This window comes from Acinonyx jubatus, chromosome B2 (genome assembly GCF_027475565.1).
Source record: "Acinonyx jubatus isolate Ajub_Pintada_27869175 chromosome B2, VMU_Ajub_asm_v1.0, whole genome shotgun sequence".
Classification (NCBI taxonomy): domain Eukaryota; kingdom Metazoa; phylum Chordata; class Mammalia; order Carnivora; family Felidae; genus Acinonyx; species Acinonyx jubatus.
Window position 1 is genome coordinate 125,586,615 of NC_069385.1, and position 13,672 is coordinate 125,600,286.

The 13,672-nt window shown below is 37.3% G+C and overlaps 1 long non-coding RNA gene across 1 annotated transcript in view; it reads left to right on the forward strand.

Moving 5' to 3' along the window:
* Positions 1 to 1,205: 1,205 nt before the first annotated feature.
* The window catches only part of LOC106976172 (uncharacterized), a 104,249-nt gene continuing 91,782 nt past the window's right edge, over positions 1,206 to 13,672 (forward strand). The window contains exon 1 of the long non-coding RNA XR_008298700.1: positions 1,206 to 3,295. This is a non-coding gene — a long non-coding RNA (uncharacterized LOC106976172). The remainder of the gene's footprint in view (positions 3,296 to 13,672) is intronic.

Consider the following 13,672-nt stretch of genomic DNA (forward strand, 5'->3'; position numbering starts at 1 on the left):
ATTTTGAACCAGCCGAGTCAGGAGAGTTGGAGGTGGGAGCTGCCACTGTGGATGGGTGTGGTCAGGGGAGGCCTTCGGAATGTGGAAAGAATGTGGATACATGGAAACTGGGAAAAGATGCTCTATGGTCAGAAGATTTTTATCAACTTTCATTTGGGAGCCAAAGCCCATACTACATGGCAAATAGGCTTTTAGATCAGTAATATACACTGTTGTAGGATATACATTATGGTATGTACTGTTGATCTTCTTTAAGAACTCCATACAAGGTAGAGAGTTCTAAAGTTATGCATCTTTCAGGGAATTCTACTATATAACATATATAAAGGGAACAAGGATTCAGTAAAAGGGTATATTTTTTAAAGAGAAATAGAAGATAAGATACGAGATGATCTCTGGGCTGTTTCACCTTTTCTGTTGCTAATGCTGTGTGTTTAATGGCAATAAATTCCTTCTTAACTCTAATGTCGTAATGGCAGATAGACCAAAAGCCACAAATCTTTTTAATTGTACCTGGGGTTAATTTGCTTAATTGCGGCTTCGAGGCAATGATTCTTAAACTTCATACTCACCTTTATTGATTTTCGGAAGCCAGGATCAACTTGTCTCTTGCTACTGTGCTTTTTTGAATTCATATTAAGTTCTAATTGCTGATCTCAAGCCCATTTAAAAACATATATTCTGGATATATTCTGATATCCTGGATAACTTTGTTCCTTTTCATTGAAAATTTCCACAGAAATATGTGAACTTTTTTTGATAAATTACAGATATTGAAAATTGGAGTTCATTCCTTTATGTCTTCAAGAGATGCTTATTAAAGAGTTATCATGTACCAGGCCTATCCTAGGATCCAGGGAGATGGTGGTAAACCAGCCAGAAAGGGTCTTGCTTTCATGGAGCTCATATTCTTTTTTTTTTTTTTTAATTTTTTAAAATGTTTTTATTTACTTTTGAGAGAGAGAGAGAACAAATAGGGGAGGTGCAGAGAGAGAGAGGGAGACAGAATCCGAAGCAGCTCCAGGCTCTGAGCTGTCAGCACAGAGCCTGACATGGGGCTGGAACCCATGAACACTGAGATCATGACCTGAGCTGAAGTTGGATGCTTAACCAACTGAGTCACCCAGGCACCCCAATAGAGCTCATATTCTAATGGAGGGAAGCAAAAGACAACAGGAAGACAAAACAATTTCAGGTGTTAAACATTGTATAGGAAATAAAACAGGGTACTATTATTTTTTTAAGTAATCTCTACTTAAATCTCTACTTAAATCTCACCCAATGTGGGTGAGATAGAGAGTTACATGTTCTATTGACTGAGCCAGCCAGGTGCCTCAAACAGGGTACTGATTTTAAAAAGTGCTAGGAGGGAGGTTGCCAAAAAAGACTTCTCAGAGGAGGGCAGGTTTGAGTTGAAACCCTGACAAGAAGAAGCTGCACATGTGAATATCTGAGAGACGAATGTCCCAAGCAGAGGAAACAAGTGCCAAGGCCCTGGGGCAGGAAGAAACTTGGTAAATTCAAGGAATAGAAGAAAGACTAATGTGGCATGAATCCATCAAGTGGTTGGAGAATGGACAAAGTCAAGGAGGAAGAGTAGGAAATGACCAGATCACTTAGGACCTTGTAGCTTATGTTCAGAGTTTGGAATTTATCCTAAAATTAAAGAGAAGTCACTGGAAGATTTTAAGTAGGAAGAGGTCTCATAAAGACCAATCTGGCTACAGTGTTGGAAAATGGGTTGAAGAGGGAAAGAGTAGTTAGGGGGTCAGTGTAGTAGTTCAGATAAGAGATAAACAGGAACCAAGATGGAGCAGTGAAGATGAAGAGAAATAGTTTGATTTGGTATGTGTTTTGGAGGGAGAAGTCTACAAGGGCTTAGGATGAATGGATGGATGTAGGATATGAAGGAAAGATAAGCATTATGGATAAATTCTAGGCATTTGGCTTGATATGGTGGTACTGTTTAGATAAAACTAAATCCTAGGACAGAAGCAGTCTAATGCAATGGCAATTAAGAGCCTGTTTTGTCATGGATAGTGTAGTAATTATATAAAAATATAATGTGATGCCACTGTCATAAAAAAATGCATATTAGACTTCTAAATGGAGGTGTTAAGTTGCAGTTAAGACAATTAAGTCAGCCACAGTTCTTGAGCACCCATTCGTGCATTGTACTAAGAGAGACCAAAGAGAACAACACAGTACCTCTGCCCTCAGCAGCTTCCTGTCTACTGTGAGATTCAGATAACTAGGTAAGTTGACTTGGGAAGTTAACATGGTATATTCATGGATTTAACTACTGGTAAGCAGCCCTGAAATCCTCATGTTTTATAGGAATGGACCAGAGAGGAAACATCTCCTTTCCAGGGCTGCTTTATAGCTATGGCTGACTTTGGGTCCCAGGACTGCAGGCCTGAGCTGCAGTAGGGAGTCCCTCATGTTGGCTTTGCCAAGGAGCCACCTGCTTCAGATCTCATCCGTATCTTGGCAGTGTTTCTGGTTTTAAGGTTTCCACTGAGCTCAGATGGATTTCTATCTAAGGTCCAGGCAGTTATTTGTGTTATCCCTGTGGTGCAATCAAGGAGAAGCGGGAAAGAGAGAATGCCCTTGAAACTGACAAACAAGTTCTGAGAAGCTCGGAGAGCAGAGCAGAGTTGAGCAGATTTTCACAGGTTGAGATGGTCAGGCACCATCGTGGTGGACGTAAATGCTCAACCAAACTCCAGCTGAAGGAGAGTAGGATGTATTGCGGTGATGGTATAGTCTTTGTCAAATTAGAAGAAAACATTACTACAAATATAATCCTAGGGCAAAACTGTTAGACTTAAAAAACCCTTGTTTGATTCAGCTCTTTGCAAAATATTAAGGTGACTTTTAAAATTATCCTTGTATCAGAGAAGTTGTAAGGAGAGAATTGGTGAGACCGGACATAATCAAGATGAAGGTCTTCGGGAAGGGCATTGGCCAGCTGTCACTTACACTGCAGAGTTCAAGGCCTATGGTTTTGGAAAGCCCAGAAACAACTGCAGTTGTTTGTTTTCGAATACCCTAGTCAACTTGCTCAAGGACGGATTACTTAAACTATTTGTTATTTTCTAACTAATCAATTTATTTGGAAAGTGTAAAGTATGATTCATCTTGTCCACTGCAGTTACCTTCTGTCCTGTCTCTCCCCTCTCCTATAAATCTTGTCTTTGCCTTTGTCTGATGACCACAGACTATGGATGGTGTTTCCCTCGTATGAATGAATTGCATGCAGATAACTACGTCTCTAAATTTTTCCTTGGCACATGTCAGTTCCCTAGAGTTGCAGGAGACTGGAATCCAATGCATGTTTGTCTAGTGAGGGGTAGTGTGGTGGCAAGAATAGTCTCAATCTTTCAGGTATTCTAGAAAGCACCAAAATAAGATTGAACATATTTTCTCTGAAAAAAAAAAAAAAAAGGATAGCTTTTGACCTACTTTTTAAAAATGGTACAACTTCCTGTTTCTTCATTTATTATTATTAATAAATGAAAACAACCCGATTCACTTAGTGTGTTACAAAGATCACTTTGTTGTAAAGGATGGATTGGAGAGATAGAAAGAGTAGGGGCACCTGGGTGGCTCAGTTGGTTAAGTGGCCAACTTCGGCTCAGGTCATGATCTATCTCGTGGTTCATGGGTTCAAACCCTGTATCCAGCTCTGTACTGACAGCTCAGAGCCTGGAGCCTGCCTTGGATTCCATGCCTCCCTCTCTGCCCCTTTCCTGCTTGTGCTCTCTCTCTTTTTCTCAAAAATAAATAAATAAAAAACTTAAAAAAAAGAGTAGAGGTGGAGAGCCAGTGTGGCCACCATTTTGGTGTTTATGGAGATGGTGGAGCCTAGGTAGTAGAATAGTTGGCGGGGGGAGAGAAGTGGGCAGATTTGCAGTGTATTTGGGAGTATAATGTTCCTGATGGGCTATTGGGGGAATTTAAGAAAGGGGAAGAATTAAGGATGGCTTTGAGAGTTTCTGGGCCGAGGTGGGGAGCATTCTGAGAGAACAGAAAACATGTATGTTGCATTATAAATCAAAAGTTTAGTTTTGCATGTATTAAGTGTGAAATGATTGCAAGAAACACAGATTGCTATATTAAGTAGGCATTTGGTAAAATGGGTTTGGAGTTCAAAAGTCAGACATGAATTAGAATTGTTTTCTGATTTTTGCTGATATTTAGGAAAGGCACCAATGTTTACAGATAATGACTCCCATTTTAATATTGTTTATGTATTTCTAAGAACATTACAAATATCATAAATTGTGTTATAAAACAATATTTCAGTAAGAAAAATATCAGAGCAGAAAATTTTTGACATGCAATAGCATTTTTTTTTTTCTGGTAGCCATCTCTATGAAAGTTGTACTTGCAAATTATATTCCCTAATGGTAAATCACATGCCATTAAAAACTCAAACACAAAAGTCTCATTTATCTTGTATCCAGATACATTTTTAATATTTAAAAAATATCTAATAGTTCTTACTCTTCTGTTGCTGAAAAATTCTATCCTAAAGCCACTAGGCAGATATAGCAAGGTCAGTGTCTGTATAGAGGGGTGGTGGAGGCTTTCACAGTTATATTTTTTTTATGTTAGAAAATGTCCTTGCTTAGAAGAAATATTTGCCAGAGCATTCAGGGGTGGGATTATCATAATAACAACTGTTCTCAAATGGCTTTAACTTACAAAAGAAACTTACAAAAAAAACTTACAAGAAGCTTTTTTTGTACTATGGTCTCAACCTTTTTGCAAGTTTGATATTTCAAAATTTAAAAAATGGTTTTCAGCAATTAAACTTTCTAGGTGCACAAATTAAAACATTTTCTGATGCAAATAACAAATAGAACTTGAATTAACATAAACAAAAGGGAAATTTATTATAAGGTTTAAAAAATACTTCATGGAGTCTAAGAACATGTAAGAGTCTCAGGTATGCACTGGAACCAGGAGCTGAATGTGATCAGGATACTGTTTTCCATGTCTTGTCTGCACTTCTCTCTGTATTTCCTCTTTGTCCTCTCTGCATACCATTCTTTTCTGCTTCTCAGTAAAGCATGGCTACCAACTACTCCAAGGGTTCACTAACACAGTTTAGGTATTCAGAGAAAGATGAAGGCAGGGTCAAGTCCAAATAGCTAGGGAAGGGGCTTTGCTTAGCCCAGCTCAGGCTAAGAGTTTGCCTCCATCAGTCAGCTGTTGCCAGAGGGTAGAGTCCTATTGTACTAACCTGAACACTCTTTTAATGACCACTGGGACAAAATGGTAGAGCACAGGGTCATTTCCAGAAAAAAGGGAGAAGTTTCCAAAAATGAAGGGAACTCTATAGACTCTAAAATAAACTGTTAGATAACTAGGGATATCACTATATTGTCCACAAATATAATGTGGGCATAATATTTATGTGTCCATAAATATAATATAATGACATGTTTTCTTTTCCTTACTATTAATATAATTCTTATTTCTGTTTCATCTTTCTTTTTGTATTTGTTATAATTTTCAAATATTATAAAATGGTAATGGTTGTAGAGGACATCCTCTAGCATTTTATGTATGATGTTGGCTTTTGACTTAGGGGAGGAAATCTTTCTCATATTAATGAATTATCATTCTGGTTCTAGTTTCTGAAGAGTTTTCAACAGGAATGGATGGATACATTTCATGGATACATTCATGGTCTTAAATAATTCTCTTTTTTGCTGATGCCTTGCATAAAACGAACATATTTCTTAATATTCAACCATTCTTGAATTCATAGGTCAAATAGGGATTGGCAAACTGTAGGTCCTGGGCCAATCCAGTGGGCCTGTTTTTGTACTGCTCTTTAGCTAATAATGGTTTTACACATTTTTAAAAGGTTGTTTAAAAAAGAAAGAAAGATGGGGCCGCCTGTGGCTCAGTTGGTTGGGCTTCCAACTTTGGCCTAGGTCATGATCTTGCGATTTGTGACTTCGAGCCTCACATCAGGCTCTGTGCTGACAGCTTAGAGTCTGGAGCCTGCTTCAGATTCTGTGTCTCTCTCTATCTCTGCTCCTCCCCTGCTCATGCTCTGTCTCTCAAAAAGAAATAAATGTTTAAAAAATTTTAAAAAAAAGAAAGAAGAAAAATATACAACAGAAACTTACATCCTTCTTCACATTTCCCCCTCATTTTAGCTTTTTGTTTATTTTCCTCTTACAACACGAATCACTAGGACATATTTGGATATATGTTGTTAATTCTACAAACACTCTGTTTTCTAATTCATTAACTTCAATTTTGGCCTTTTTTTTTTTCTTGTGGTTTTCTAGAAGATCCTCTTTGTTTTGTTTTCTTTTGCGTTTCTTGCCTTTTTGAGTTATTATTTATTTACTTTCTTTTAAATTAATGAAAGTGTTTAAGTGTAAGAGTTCCCTTTTGAGTACAGTTTTGATCAGGTTCCATATGTTTTTAATGTAGTTTGTAAATAGTAATTTTAAATTCCCTTTTGTCCCAAGAGGAGAGTTCTTTTAATCTTCATGTGGTTGTTTGGTGTGTGTGTGTGTAAACTCGGCCTGTCTTATTTCCTTTGTTCTCTTTTTTTCTGGTCTCCCCCTGCTTTCCTCCTTCTCTTTTGAATGCACACTATATTTTGTGGGTTTTTTTTCCCATCTTGTGTGGTGATTTCAATAATAGACATTTTTTTTGTTTGTTAAATATATACTTAAACATGCATTTCTTGATTTATAAACTCAACAATAAAATCACCCTTTAAACTCATTCCTATGTATAGGAACACATCTATCATGCTTTTATTTGTCTAATCCTTTTGTTTTCAGTTTCTAGTCTTATTATTCAGGAACTACAAACACTGGTTTCTCTTTCTGTCTGGATGTATGTTTTTTTAAAAAAGCATTTTTGAGGGGGTGAAATATACCGTAATTATAGAAAAGTACATAAAATATATGTACAACCTGTTAAATAATTATTACCAGTTTTTTTGTTATTAAAAATTTTTTTAAGAACAGTTTTGTCTTTTGTGGTCACTTTAGTATCATCTCTATGATGACTATTTTAACTTAATGTTACGTTTAAATTAGTTTTAATGCTCAGTGTAATTATATTTATATTAAGCCAGTGATTTTCAATCTATCTGGAGTAATAGAATGAGAACCTAAAAAGATCATAAAGGCTATGATACATCTTCCAAATACAATGTATGCATTCACATGTACATGGTTTGCATACACTTTTCATGGGATTTAAGCATACCATTCAGCAGAGGTAGGAAATAGGGACTTTGGTATCTTTTGTTTATTTCATTCTTTTTTTTTAATTTATCGTGCAGTCTGTTGGAATACAACTTAAGCCATGTAAAGCTACATTCATGGTGAAATCCAAGGTCTTGGATCCTTGTGTATTAGCACAAAGTTAGTCCAGAAAAAAAAGCTTGATGATTTGGCTGGGACTTTTGTTCACTTTTTTTTTCCTTTTTTGCTTGGATTAGGGAGAAAAATTTGAATGCTTTATTTCTTATTTGTGTGTGTGTGTGTGTGTGTGTGTGTGTGTGTGTGTATGTAAATAAATATATGACTTCCTTTGTGAGATCATTCTTGTTAGATGAATTCTAGTTCCCAGTGTACTTTCAGTAAATAACTTTGCAGCATAGGCTAGGACAGATCATTGATACTCCTGCTGATTTTAATTGGCAAGAAAGGAGCCTATACATTTAGAGAGAGATGCTCAGGAGGCAGAAAGATAGTAAGAGAGAAAGGTACACAATGCAGGCAATGAAAAGTAAGCTATTATATATTTTTTCTCTTAAAAAGGTGTGTGCACAAATTATACTAGGGAGATTAATTTAGGGAGAAAAAATTTAATGTTCTGAAGAATGAGGCTGAATGAGGTAAATTTTTAACTGAAATATGATTGACTTTCATGTTATGATAGAACAGAACATGGGGAAAACACAAAGGTTGAATATGGAGAGATGATTTATAAATGTGACAAGAATGGGGATAAGTAGCTGTAAATTATAAGGAGAACAGAGACTGGTAATTCGTGTGAAATTGATCATTTTCATGCATCAGTTGCACAGGCTGACTTGGCAAAGTGGTCCAGCCCTCCTCCTTACCTTCAGCCTCCTGCTACCCCTCCCCTCTACCTTCCCTTCCCTGTTAGTGCATCCTTAAATTTGGTTACCAGAGTATTCCCCAACAGGTGGTAACAGCTTGTTTTTAAAGTTTTTTTTTCTTAAATTTTAAAAAATATTTTATTTATTCTTGAGAGAGAGAGAGACAGAGAGAGCATGAGCAAGGGAGGGGCAGAGAGAGAGAGGGACGCAGAATCCGAAGCAGACTCCAGGCTGTGAGCTGTCAACACAGGCCTGACATGGGGCTCAAACTCACAAGCGGAGGATGGTGACCGGAGCCAGTCAGATGCTCAACCTACTGAGCCATCCAGGCGCCACCCCTCTTTTCTTTTTTATGTTTATTTATTTTGAGAGTGAGCTGAGAGCATGAATGCAAGTGGGGGAGGAGCAGAGAGAGAGAGAGGGAGAGAGAGAATCCCCAGCAGGCTCCATGCTGTCAGTGCAGAGCCCGATGCAGGGCTCAGTCTCATGAACTCTGAGATCATGACCTGAGCCAAGATCAAAAGTCTGGCACTTAACCAATTGAGCTACCCAGGTTCCCTAAATGACGACATACGGTAGGAAACATCTAGTAAATCTAACAAAAGAGCTGATAATGTTGTGAGATTAAGATATTTTACATTGCTGTAGTTACATTATGTATGACTTAATAACATAGGCTATTGGTCAATATGTGGCAATTTAAAAAGTTAGCTAATCAGCGTGGACCCTCAAAATTATTGATTAGCTAAGTTATTGAAGGTCTGTGCTGGAATTTTAATACATATAAAAACTGTATTCAAGGTGAACCCTCATAAAAGATATATATGAAAGCAAACCATATGTGGGTGGGCTCTCATTGAAAGTTGCTAGCTTGCTGGTGCCACCCTTGTAGCAAGAATTCCACAAAGTGAATCTACTTCACAAAATATTCACGAGAAATGTATATCATACTGATCTTTTTTTTTTTTTTTTGGAGTGGTAGATGAGCTTTACCTTAACATTATAAAGCAGGCAAACAAAAATCCTCAGAACTTTTTAAATTTTAAGTTTTCGTTAAAGTTTTACATGCGTAGGATTTCAGGCACCAACTAATGTTATGAGATTTGTCAAGGCAAAGAACAGTCTTTAACATATCTCCCCCACCATGTGAACTCTCTTAGCTGATTTCAGGACTGCCTTCGGGAGTGTTTCCATATTTCTAAGTAGTATACTTTATTTTTTTTTTTAATTTTTGAGTTTTAGGTATTTGCCTGGTGACTTCCCACTCTTGAAGATGAGGATTTATCTCACTTCCTCCCCCACTGCCTTCCCCTCCATCCAACTTTTCCTGTCCCTTTATCCTAATATAGTCATGTTATAATTCTAATTAGATTAATATTCAGAGTTTAATTATTCTAACTCTTTTTGCTATTAAGTAATTGTGATTACTTTTCTTTCCTGTACAGTTTCTGTTTTTCCTTGAGATTATGAAGTCCTTTTTCACTTGATAAGGTTTCCATGTACTTATTACTAACTCAACCCTAAAGTCTTCACCATTTGTCTAAATCTCCTCTCAATATACTTGTTTGCATGAGGTAGTTTACCCAAAAGCAGTCTCTCCTTTAATCTTTTACCTGTTTTAGTCTTGAATTGTTCCTTCTGTTGGTGCCACTTGACATCCAAATTCTCCCTTCACCCTTAAGGTAGGTATTCCCTGTGCCTCTCTCCAGTATTGGGAATCTTGTTTCCTGTGTCATATGTCATTCTCTTTCTTGATTTACTTACTTTGTTTTAGTAGGATGTATCTTCCAGTGGATTTCTAAACATTGTGTATAAATAGTAAGTTTTTCAGTCAGTTATTTCTGGTTACCAGTGTTACTATTAAGAAAGCAAGAATATTCTGATAACTGACCTTTTCAAATGGAACCTGTTTGCTTTGTCTTGTTTTTCTCTCTGAAAGCTTGTAAGATCTTCCCTCTATGTCCAGTGTTCTGAAACTTAACAATGAATCATCACCATTATGCTGGGTAAATCTTCACTATTATGTTGGGCCTCAATAAAAGACACCCGTGGTGGACCAACTGAACACTTTCCCCAGTCCAGATTTTCCTTAGAAAATAGTTCTGGGCCCATCTAACATGAGGCCCTGAAGATCAATTTCATGCATAATAGAACATGCATAATGCAACCTATCCCAAAACTTTAGTCATGAATGTCTGCTACCAGCTATGTATAACATATAAAGGGAAGTTTCTCTAAACTCAGGCACTCAAAGGAAAATGAGAACAGCAGCTTGTGTGTATAGTGGCACAATTGAATATTTGCAAAATTGAGTCCCATGAAGTAATTATGGTACTGCAGTGGTTCTCAAATTTTGCTATGCATTGGAATCACCTGGGGATATTTATTTATCTATCTATATATTTATTTATTATTTATTTAATATAATTTATTGTCAAATTGGCTTCCATACAAGACCCAGTGCTCATCCCAACAGGTGCCCTCCTCAATGCTCATCACCCACTTTCCCCTTTCCCCCACCCGACATCAACCCTCAGTTTGTTCTCTGTATTGAGGAGTCTCTTATGGTTTGCCTCCCTCCCTCTCTGTTTGTAACTTTTTCTTCCCCTTCCCCTCCCCCATGATCTTCTGTTAAGTTTCTCAAGATCCACATATGAGTGAAAACATATGGTATCTTTCTCTGACTAACTTATTTCACTTAGCATAATATCCTCCAGTTCCATCCATGTTGCTACAAATGGCCAGATTTCATTCTTTCTCATTACCAAGTAGTATCCCATTGTATATATAAACCACATCTTCTTTATCCAGTAATCAGTTGATGGACATTTAGGCTCTTTCTATAATTTGGCTATTGTCAAAAGTGCTGCTATAAACATTGGCGTACATGTGCCCTATGTATCAGCACTCCTGTATCCCTTGGGTAAATTCCTAGCAGTGCTATTGCTGGGTCATAGGATAGCTCTATTTTTAATTTTTTGAGGAACCTCAATATTGTTTTCCAGAGAGGCTCCACCAGTTTTCATGCTCACCAACAGTGCAAGAGGGTTGTGTTTCTCCACATCCTTGCCAATGTCTATAGTCTCCTGATTTGTTCATTTTAGCCACTCTGACTGGCATGAGGTGGTATCTCAATGTGGCTTTGATTTGTATTTCCTTGATGATGAGTGACGTTGAGCAGCGTTTCATGTGTGTGTTGGCCATCTGGATGTCTTCTTTGGAAAAGTGTCTATTCATGCCTTCTGCCCATTTCTTCACTGGATTATTTGGTTTTTGGGTGTGGAGTTTGGTGAGTTCTTTATAGATTTTGGATACTAGCCCTTTATCCAATGTCATTTGCAAATATCTTTTCCATCCGTTGCCTTTTAGTTTTGTTGATTGTTTCCTTTGCAGTGCAGAAGCTTTTTATCTTTATGAGGTCCTAATAGTTCATTTTTGCTTTTAATTCCCTTGCCTTTGGAGATGTATTGAGTAGGAAATTGCTGTTGCTGAGGTCAAAGAGGTTGTTGCCTGCTTTCTCCTCTAGGGTTTTGATGGTTTCCTGTCTCACATTCAGGTCTTTTATCCATTTTGAGTTTATTTTTGTATATGGTGCAATAAAGTGGTCTAATTTCATTCTTCTGCATGTTGCTGTCCAGTTCTCCCAGCACCATTTATTAAAGAGACTGTTTTTTTCTTTAAAAAAAAATTTTTTTAATGTTTATTTATTTTTGAGACAGAGAGAGACAGAGCATGAACAGGGGAGGGTCAGAGAGAGGGAGACACAGAATCTGAAACAGGCTCCAGGCTCTGAGCTGTAAGCACAGAGACCAACACGGGGCTTGAACTCACGGACTATGAGATCATGACCTGAGCTGAAGTCGGCCGCTTAACCGACTGAGCCACCCAGGCGCCCCGAGACTGTTTTTTTCCCATTGGATACTCTTTCCTACTTGTCAAAGATTAGTTGGCCACACATTTGTGGATCCAATTCTGGGTTCTCTATTCTATTCCATTGGTCTATGTGTTTGTTTTTGTGCCAATACCATACTGTCTTGATGATTACAGCTTTGTAGTAGAGGCTAAAGTCTAGGATTGTGATGCCTCCTGCTTTGGTCTTCTTCTTCAATGTTACTTTGGCTATTTGGGGTCTTCTGTGGTTCCATACAAATTTTAGGATTGTTTGCTCTAGCTTTAAGAAGAATGCTGGTGCAATTTTGATTGGGATTGCATTGAATGTATAGATTGCTTTGGATAGCATTGACATTTTAACAATATTTATTGTTCCAATCCCTGAGAATGGAATGTTTTTCCATTTCTTTGTGTCTTCATCAATTTCCTTCATAAGCTTTCTCTAGTTTTCTTTTACATCTTTGGTTAGGTTTATTCCTAGGTGTTTTATGGTTCTTTGTGCAATTGTAAATGGGATCAGTTTCTTTATTTCTCTTTCTGTTGCTTCATTATTGGTGTATAAAAATGCAACCAATTTCTGTACATTGATTTTGTACCCTGCGACTTTGCTGAATTCATGTATCAGTTCTAGCAGACTTTTGGTGGAGTCTGTCGGGTTTTCCACGTAGAGTATCATGTTGTCTGCAAAAAGTGCAAGTTTGACTTCTTCTTTGCTAATTTTGATGCCTTTGATTTCATTTTGTTGTCTGATTGCTGATGCTAGGACTTCCAACACTATGATAAACAATAGTGGTGAGAGTGGACATCCCTGTCATGTTCCTGATCTCAGGGAGAAAGCTCTCAGTTTTTCCCCATTGAGGATGATATTAGCTATGGGCTTTTCATAAATGGCTTTTATGATGTTTAATTACGTTCCTTCTATCCCAACTTTCTTAAGGGTTTTTATTAAGAAAGGATGCTGTATTTTGTCAAATGCTCTTTCTTCATAGATTGACAGGATCATATGGTTCTTATCCTTTCTTTTATTAATGTGATGTATTACATTGATTGATTTGCAAATATTGAACCAGTCCTGCAACCCAGGAATGAATCCCACTTGATCATGGTGAATAATTCTTTTTATATGCTGTTGAATTTAATTTGCTACTATCTTGTTGAGAATTTTTGCATCCATATTCATCATCAATATTGGCCTGTAGTTCTCTTTTTTTATTGGATCTCTGTCTGGTTTGGGAATCAAAGTAATGCTGGCTTCATAGAATAAGTCTGGAAGTTTTCCTTCCTTTTCTATTTTTTGGAACAGCTTGAGAAGGACAGGTATTAACTCTGCTTTAAATGTCTGGTAGAATTCCCCAGGGAAGCCATCTGGTCCAGGACTCTTATTTGTTGGGAGATTTTTGATAACTGATTAATTTCTTCACTAGTTATGGGTCTGTTCAAATTTTCTATTTCTTCCCATTTGAGTTTTGGTAGTGTGTGGGTGTTTAGGAATTTGTCCATTTCTTCCAGGTTGTCCAGTTTGTTGGCATATAATTTTTCATAGTATTCCCTGATGATTGCTTGTATTTCTGAGGGATTGGTTGTAATAATTACATTTTCATTCATGATTTTATCTATTTGGGTCATCTCCCTTTTCTTTTTGAGAAGCCTGGCTAGAGGTTTATC